Source organism: Gossypium arboreum, chromosome 6, assembly GCF_025698485.1.
Source record: "Gossypium arboreum isolate Shixiya-1 chromosome 6, ASM2569848v2, whole genome shotgun sequence".
Classification (NCBI taxonomy): Eukaryota; Viridiplantae; Streptophyta; class Magnoliopsida; order Malvales; family Malvaceae; genus Gossypium; species Gossypium arboreum.
In genome coordinates this window covers 126,400,236-126,407,852 of record NC_069075.1, presented here as the reverse complement: position 1 = coordinate 126,407,852, position 7,617 = coordinate 126,400,236, and the positions used below count along the sequence as shown (strand labels likewise).

The 7,617-nt window shown below is 33.9% G+C and overlaps 1 pseudogene; it reads right to left on the bottom strand.

The window, feature by feature from the left end:
- Positions 1-289: 289 nt before the first annotated feature.
- Positions 290-2,989, bottom strand: LOC108484764 (protein phosphatase 1 regulatory inhibitor subunit PPP1R7 homolog; annotated as a pseudogene).
- Positions 2,990-7,617: the final 4,628 nt, after the last annotated feature.

The window sequence follows — 7,617 nt, the reverse complement described above, 5'->3', positions numbered from 1 at the left end:
TTTAGTAATTTTAGTAATTTACGAGTATCATGAACCCATTTACGGTGCCTTAACTAAATGGAAACCATTACTGAAATGATGAGTAAAATGTGGTTAGTACAACAATTATAAATGAAAATTTGGATTTGCATTTCTTCTTTGACAAATGACCATGCATCTTATGTGAATTTCAGGACTGACCAACAACCTAGAAAGCCATACATTCTTGTTTACAAGAGAGCTTGAAATATTATTAAAAAGTTGGAAAGAGGTCAACAATTCAAGAGATTAAGTATGTTCAAAACAATGATTAACAACACTGAACACTGCATTTAATAAATAAACATATCATGGTTAATCCCCTTTAAAGAATTAGGGATCACTTCCAGAACCCTGTTTTCCCCTAGTAACATATGCAAACTCACAACTTCAGACAACAAGGGACTGGAGATGTTACCGTTAGCATACTACACGCTTGATTGCAAATTTATGAACATTCAACTACAACAGTCCAGATCCTACCAAAATTTCTAAGCAAATACCTCAGAATCGATTTGCTGAATATTGGGGAAAATTTGTTTCAGGGTAGCATTGTAGTTTGGAGACTGCGCCTGCAATAAAACAGTACAGTTGATCACATGTGAGAAAGGTTAAGAGAGAAGAATGACTACTAAGCCAGTAGAGAAGATTGAGAAATGTCAACCGACGATCACCAATTGTGCAAGTAACTCTAGCTAAAGTGAATGCAATATGCCAAGGGGAGGATGATGATATAGAATTAACTGAACTCAGCCCAGGAAGGTAGACAACTACATTAGATGGATGCCACAAAACAGCATGCACCAAAGACATACTCTATCAATAATTAGTGTCTTCATTCAAATATTAAATTGGAAATATAATTGAGAAAAGATTACATATATGAAATCAGGAAAATACAAGAAGAAAACGGAGCTCCGTAGCATACAGAGTAAGAATTAATCATGTTCCAACTACGAATTTGAACTAGATAGAGAACCAAAAATATCAAGATAATCAACCAATTAGCCATAACAAAACATTTGGGATCGTAAGGATGCTGCAATCACAAAAACCAACAAAAACTATAGTCTCTAAAAACTGCAAGTTGCAAACCGTACACATGGATTATTTTCAAGGTAGATAGTAGTGAGCTTTTCTCTTGAACCAGAAACACCCTCAGCTATGTCCTCAAGTGATTCTATTCGGTTGTCATTGAGCCACAAGTCTTCCAACCTGCATATAAAATTATTCAACAACTTATGATAGGATAAGATCCCTACACGTAGAGAGAAATGAAAATTACCTTGTTAAGTTTTGAATATCATCGACTGATGTTAGCTTATTTGATGAAACATCTAATACTCGGAGGTTGACCAATTTTGATAGGCCTTCCGTTTTTGCTATACCATTGTGGCTCAAGTATATTTCTTCTAGGGCATTGCATTCCTTGAAAACAAAAAATCCAAAGAAAAACCTCATCCAAATATTATGACATATAAAAAGTTTTACGAGAACCAACATTTTTTAAAGTGCTATACCTCCAACCCTATCATAGATGTTAACCGGTTACTTTGCAAGCTAATCTTCTTGATGCAGCTAAGCCCACAAAGGTTGATCACTTTGATTCGGTTTCTTCCTAGCCACAGTTCTTGCAACTTTGTGAAATTTTGCAAATTTTCCATCACCTAAGATACCAAGATCAATGAAAGCAATTCACAAATTAGACCATGCTCAAGAAATTACTAATAACTGATCAATCTTACCCCCCCTACTTCAATACTGAAACAAAAATTGACAAAAAGCTTATGCCGTGAAACAGAAAATTTCCACCTACCTGCTGCATACAATAGATGCTTATAACGTTATTTATACAAGGATTATGAAAGCATTTTAATAACTAAACCGTAGTCTGTTAGAACCAAGTTCAAGGATTTGCAACTCATGCAAGTGGTCAATCTCCTCCATCTTAGTAACTTCATTTTAGGAGACATAGAGTTCCTTGATTGTGCTGGAGGCCTTCGACAATCCTTGTAATGAAGTGATTTCATTGAAAGAAACATCAAAAACTAAGAGCTTCTTGAATATACCCACATCTGGTATTTTCGTCAGTTTATTATCCCTAAGTATTAACTCCTGTACAAAAAGAAATAACCCCAAGCTTCTTCGTTAGGCTCTTATTCATTTTTTTTTCCCTTTACTTTCTTATTTACTTCTCACAAACGTCTAAAAGCTAAAGCAAATGGCAAATCTTTGATTAATAATAAACAAGTAATTAAAATATAGCAGAAATTCAGGCATAATTAGTTCATGCAAACGTAAAATTTTGCATCTTATAATTAAAAAAAAAAACCGTACTTTTAAACATCCAAGAAGATTAGTTGCATTTATCTGCATGCATTTTTTAAAAGCAAAACTGCAAGTAATGACCAGCAGTACATAAATTTCGTATACTTTATTTTTCTAACGAAATTACTACAATAATAATGAATCGTAAAGACCAAAAACAGAAGGTTGAGAGGGGGTGAAGGGAAAGAAGAAGATAACCTCAAGACCAGTTAACGATTCCTAGCTGGAGATTGGCTCGATAGCAGCATCGTTGAAGAGATTCTGTCGAAAAGAAAGCTTTCTGAGATTGATGAGGTTCGCAATCCGAGAGTCCAATTTCGATAAGCGGTTCGTTGTTAGGTCCAAATCGATGAGATTTGGCGGCAATTCCACCGAGTCGAGATCGGGGAGCTGGAAGCTGGTAAGATCAAGACTGGTAATGGAGGATAAATCAATCTCCACGGTTTGATCATCTTGGTCCGGTTTGGCTTCTACTGGTGGTTCGTTCTGGCTTTGCATCTTCTTTTTTGGGAGGTGGAGACGCCAGCAGCTTCCGTCGACCAGTCGTGCAGTGGAATAGTTTCGGTTTTCTGGTGCTTTGTTTTTCACCTGGTGGATGCAATGGAATATTATGCAAGAGAAACGACATGTCGTTTTCGGGTTTCCCCTTGGACGGTTTTTGCGTGAAAGCCAGTAGATAATAGGCCTAGCTCCTGGGCCCCAAAATGGAATAAAATTGAAATTGGGCTAATTTATTGGCAGGTGGGTTGGCTTTTATTAATTTTTTAAAATACTCGTACTATTATTTATATTTTAATTGTATTGGTGTCATAAGTTAATAAAATATTAAATTTAACTAAAAATTTATCATTCACGCATGCACGTGGAAATGAAAAATATAAAACACAAATTTGTGTTTGAAAATAACATATAACAAATAATGAAACGTATGACTTGAAACAAATTAATAATGATATCACATGTAAGATAACTTATTACATAACTCAATCTTGAGTCGGTATCGAGTTAACTTGTAATACCAACTTAATCAAATGCATTATTAATACATACAATCGATGAAAGTAATAAAGTGTGCATAATATAATTAAAATGTATAAAATATTAAAATAAAACTTTAGTTGGGTGGTAAGTTAAAGTTTTACAAATGCAATTGATTCGGGTTCAAATTTCATCATATGTATATTTTTATTAATTTTTTTCAATAAAAAACTAAAATACCATCGAATAATATAATATTTTTTCATTAAATATACTTATTGTGGGCTTTGAATAATCTTTAAAGCTTCAATTTAATAATTTCAACCAAAACCACATTTGATATTAATATATTAGTATTTTTTGAGCAATTTCATTATAGGTTTTGATCATGTCTGTTCTTGTTTACATAGTACCTAGAATTACTCATAGCCCCTTCTAATCCATAAACAGTAAGATAATGCCCTTCAATCCATTCGAACACATGTTTTCCTACATTAACAATAATGTTCATGCCAATCAAGTTAAGACTCAATCCTCATCAACTACAGAGTCATTCCTACCTTATTTTGCACAAACCCGCCACGGTTACTGGTAATTCTATTCAGTTGAATAATGGATTACAACCCAATTCAACAAAAACATCGAATAGCCATTTTGTGCCTCCCTATTGAATGATAATTCAGAGTTTCCAAGAATAGAATAAAAAGACTTCTGTATCCCATTTTACCAATCTCAAAAGATCTTCACTTTTTAGAAATATAACCAAAACATTAAAATAAAAAAAAAATAGAGAAGAGTTTTTCATTTTATTGTTTTAGGGACTAATTTTTTTCTTCTAATACCCTCCACCAAAATTTAACAAGATCACATATGTAATCATAAAATCAACAAAAATAAAACAAAACCCACGTTAAACATCAAAAGCAATAACTTTTTGTGAAGAAAAATTGTCAACAGTTTCTCTCTCCTCATGTTTCTGTGGTTTTAGACACTTGCAAAGGCTCTTGAACTATAAGTTTATGGAGAAAGAAGAGAAGAAGGAAGAAAGAAATAGAGTTTTAAAGCTGGATTAGAAAGAACAACGACTAAAAGGATTTCTAAATTTCTTTTTACGAACTTCAAGTGTAGAATTATGATTGTGTAATGTGATTTAGAAAAAAAATATTAAAATAAATGTGAAATAAAATATAAAATTTTGAAATAAAAGTAGATTGAATCAAAAGGATAAAAACTCTAGCCTTCTCTTTTAGTTTTTAAATTGGTCGCAGATTATAGATGTCTATTTATTTGATGATCGATGTAAAAAAATAGAAGGCCAGTAATGACAATATATCGCAAAGAAAAGAGAAAGAAAATTTAAAGAACACACAGATTTTACATGGAAACCCTTTCGGGAAAAAATCACGGGCGGAGGAGAAGAAAATTCACTATGTCGAATTCGAATGATTACAAGAGTAATAGACTATGTCTATTTATAGGTTTGTAAAGCCATATTCTAATAGGAGTGTAGTAAGATTGAAACACATTATTCTAATTAATATCAAATAGATGGAGTTTAATAATGTTTAAAAATTCTTATTCTAAAATAAAATAAAAGAAGTGTAGTTCTATAGGGATTTTACTTTTATTTTATTATACCACTATTTTATGTAAATAAAAATTCGGGTCACTTATATCTAATAATCTCCACCTTGACATGAATTCTCAATGAACAAGTTCTTCATCGCAAACTCTCAACGAACAAGTTCTCCACCTTTTCCATAAAACCCCTTATAACTTCAACAATGAACACCAACCAAGTCTAAGCAATGCTCAAACTTGGTTATAAGAAGTGACTTAGTCATCATATCTGTAGGATTTTCATGAGTACTAATTTTGCCGGTATTCGTCATGTATCTGCTAACTGCAGTGATTGCATATGATAAATCTGGACGTGAAAAAACCATAGCATACATGAGAGATCCCACTGCACTAGAGTATGAAACATGTGACATGTACTCAATTTCATCATCTGATTGTGGAGAGAAAGCCGATGAAAGTCTGAAATGGGCTGCTAAAGGAGTACTAACAGGCTTAGCACTCTGCATATTGAACCTGCAAAGAACTTTCTCAATGTATCCCTTCTGACTTAGGTACAATTTACTTGCTTTTCTATCTCTGAGAATCTCCATACCAAGTATCTTCTTTGCTGGTCCCAAATCTTTCATCTCAAATTCTTCACTTAGTTGGGCTTTGACCTTTCTTATCTCTCATTTATCTTTCACTGCTATCAACATGTCATCAACATAAAAGAGTAGATACACAAAAGAACCATCACTATTTTTCTTAAAGTAAACACAATTGTCAAAACTACTTCTTTTGAAATCATGAGAAGTCATAAAAGAATCAAACCTCTTGTACCATTGTCTTGGTGACAGTTTCAAACCACAAAGGGACTTTTTTAGCAAGCAAATATAGTCCTCTTTTTCTGAGACTGTAAAACTTTCTGGTTGTTGCATGTAAATATCCTCTTCAAGTTCTCTATGCAAAAATGCAATTTTTACATCTAACTGCTTAAGCTCCAAATCATGCATGGCCACAATACGAAGCAAAACTCGAATCGAACTATGCTTTACAACTGGGGAGAACACGTCTGTGAAGTCCACACCTGGAATTTGACTGTAACCCTTTGCAACAAGTCTTGCTTTATATCTGGGTTCTTCAACTCCTAGAGATCCTTCTTTCTTTTTAAACACCCATTTACAACGAACAACCTTTTTACCTTTAGGAAGTTTCACCAGATCTCATGTTCTATTTTTGTGGAATGATTCCATCTCCTCTTACATAACAAACATCCATTTTTCTGAGTCTTCACAGCTAACTGCCTCAGAATAATTAAATGGCTTTTGGTTTGCATCTATATCTTCAGCCACATTTAAAGCATAAGCAACTAGATTAGCCTCAGCATACTTCTTTGGAAGTTTAATTTCTCTTCTAGTTCTGTTTTTAGTGATATAGTATTGTGGTGAAGAAGTAACTTTATTCTCAATTTTTGTACTGGCTTGAGGAGTCGAATCTGTTGTAGATTCGGCCCAAAACGACTTTGGTAAGTTGGCATTTAACAATATACATTGAACCTTTTCTATGACTGTTCTATTCATTCATTCTGCAATGCTGTTTTGTTGTGGAGTATAACGAACTGTCAAGTGTCTCATGATCCTTTCTGACTTGCACAGTCTATTAAATTCATCATAACAAAACTTTAAGCCATTGTCTGTGCGAAGGTATTTTATTTGTTTTCCTATCTGTTTTTCAATCATAATTTTTCAAGACTTAAATGCGGAAAACACATCACTTTTCTGCTTCAGGAAGAAAACTCAAACTTTTCTGGAAAAATCATAAATAAAAGTTAGCATATAATTAGCTCCACCTCTTGAAGGCACTCTAGATGGCCCCCATAGATCAGAATGAATATACTCTAACGTTTCTTTCGTGTTATGGATTCCTCTGGTGAATCGAACTCTCTTTTGCTTCCCAAAAATGCAGTGCTCACAGAACTTCAGTTTGTAAATTACTTACCCATCAAGAAGTCTTCTTTTGCTCAATTCTGCCATGCCATTCTCATTCATATGCCCTAAGCGCATATGCCAAAGTTTATTAATATCATCATCTGATAAGGAAGAAGAAATGATAGCTGCATCACCAGTAACAGTAGAACCCTGCAAAATATATAACTTGACAGTCTTTCTCTGCCCTTTCATCACAACGAGGGAACCTTTGGAAATCTTCAAAACCCAACTTTTAGCTGTGTATCTGTACCCTTTTGAATCAAGAGTACTTAACGAGATTAAATTTCTCTTCAATTCTGGAACATGTCTCACGTCACTAAGTGTTCTGACGACTCCGTCAAACATTTTAACTTTAATTGTTCCAACACCTGTGATTTTACACGAAACATTATTTCCCATCAAAACAACACCTTCAGACACTATTTTGTAAGTTGTAAACCAATCCTGGTTGGGACTCATGTGGAAAGTGCAGCCCGAATCAAGTATCCACTCCTCGCTCACTTTAGAATTGTTGACAGAAGCGACTAGAAGTTCACCATCGCTGTAGTCTTCTACAACATCAGCTTCACTGAAATTTTTTGGTTGTTTTCCCTTTTGATTTGCAGCCTCCCTTTTTATCTTATTTTGTAGCTTATAGCACTCAGATTTAATGTGCCCTTTCTTCTTACAGAAGTTACAAGTTTTACCTCTGTTTGAATATTTCTATCTACTTTTAAATTTACCACGAGGATTCCGTTCTTGTGTC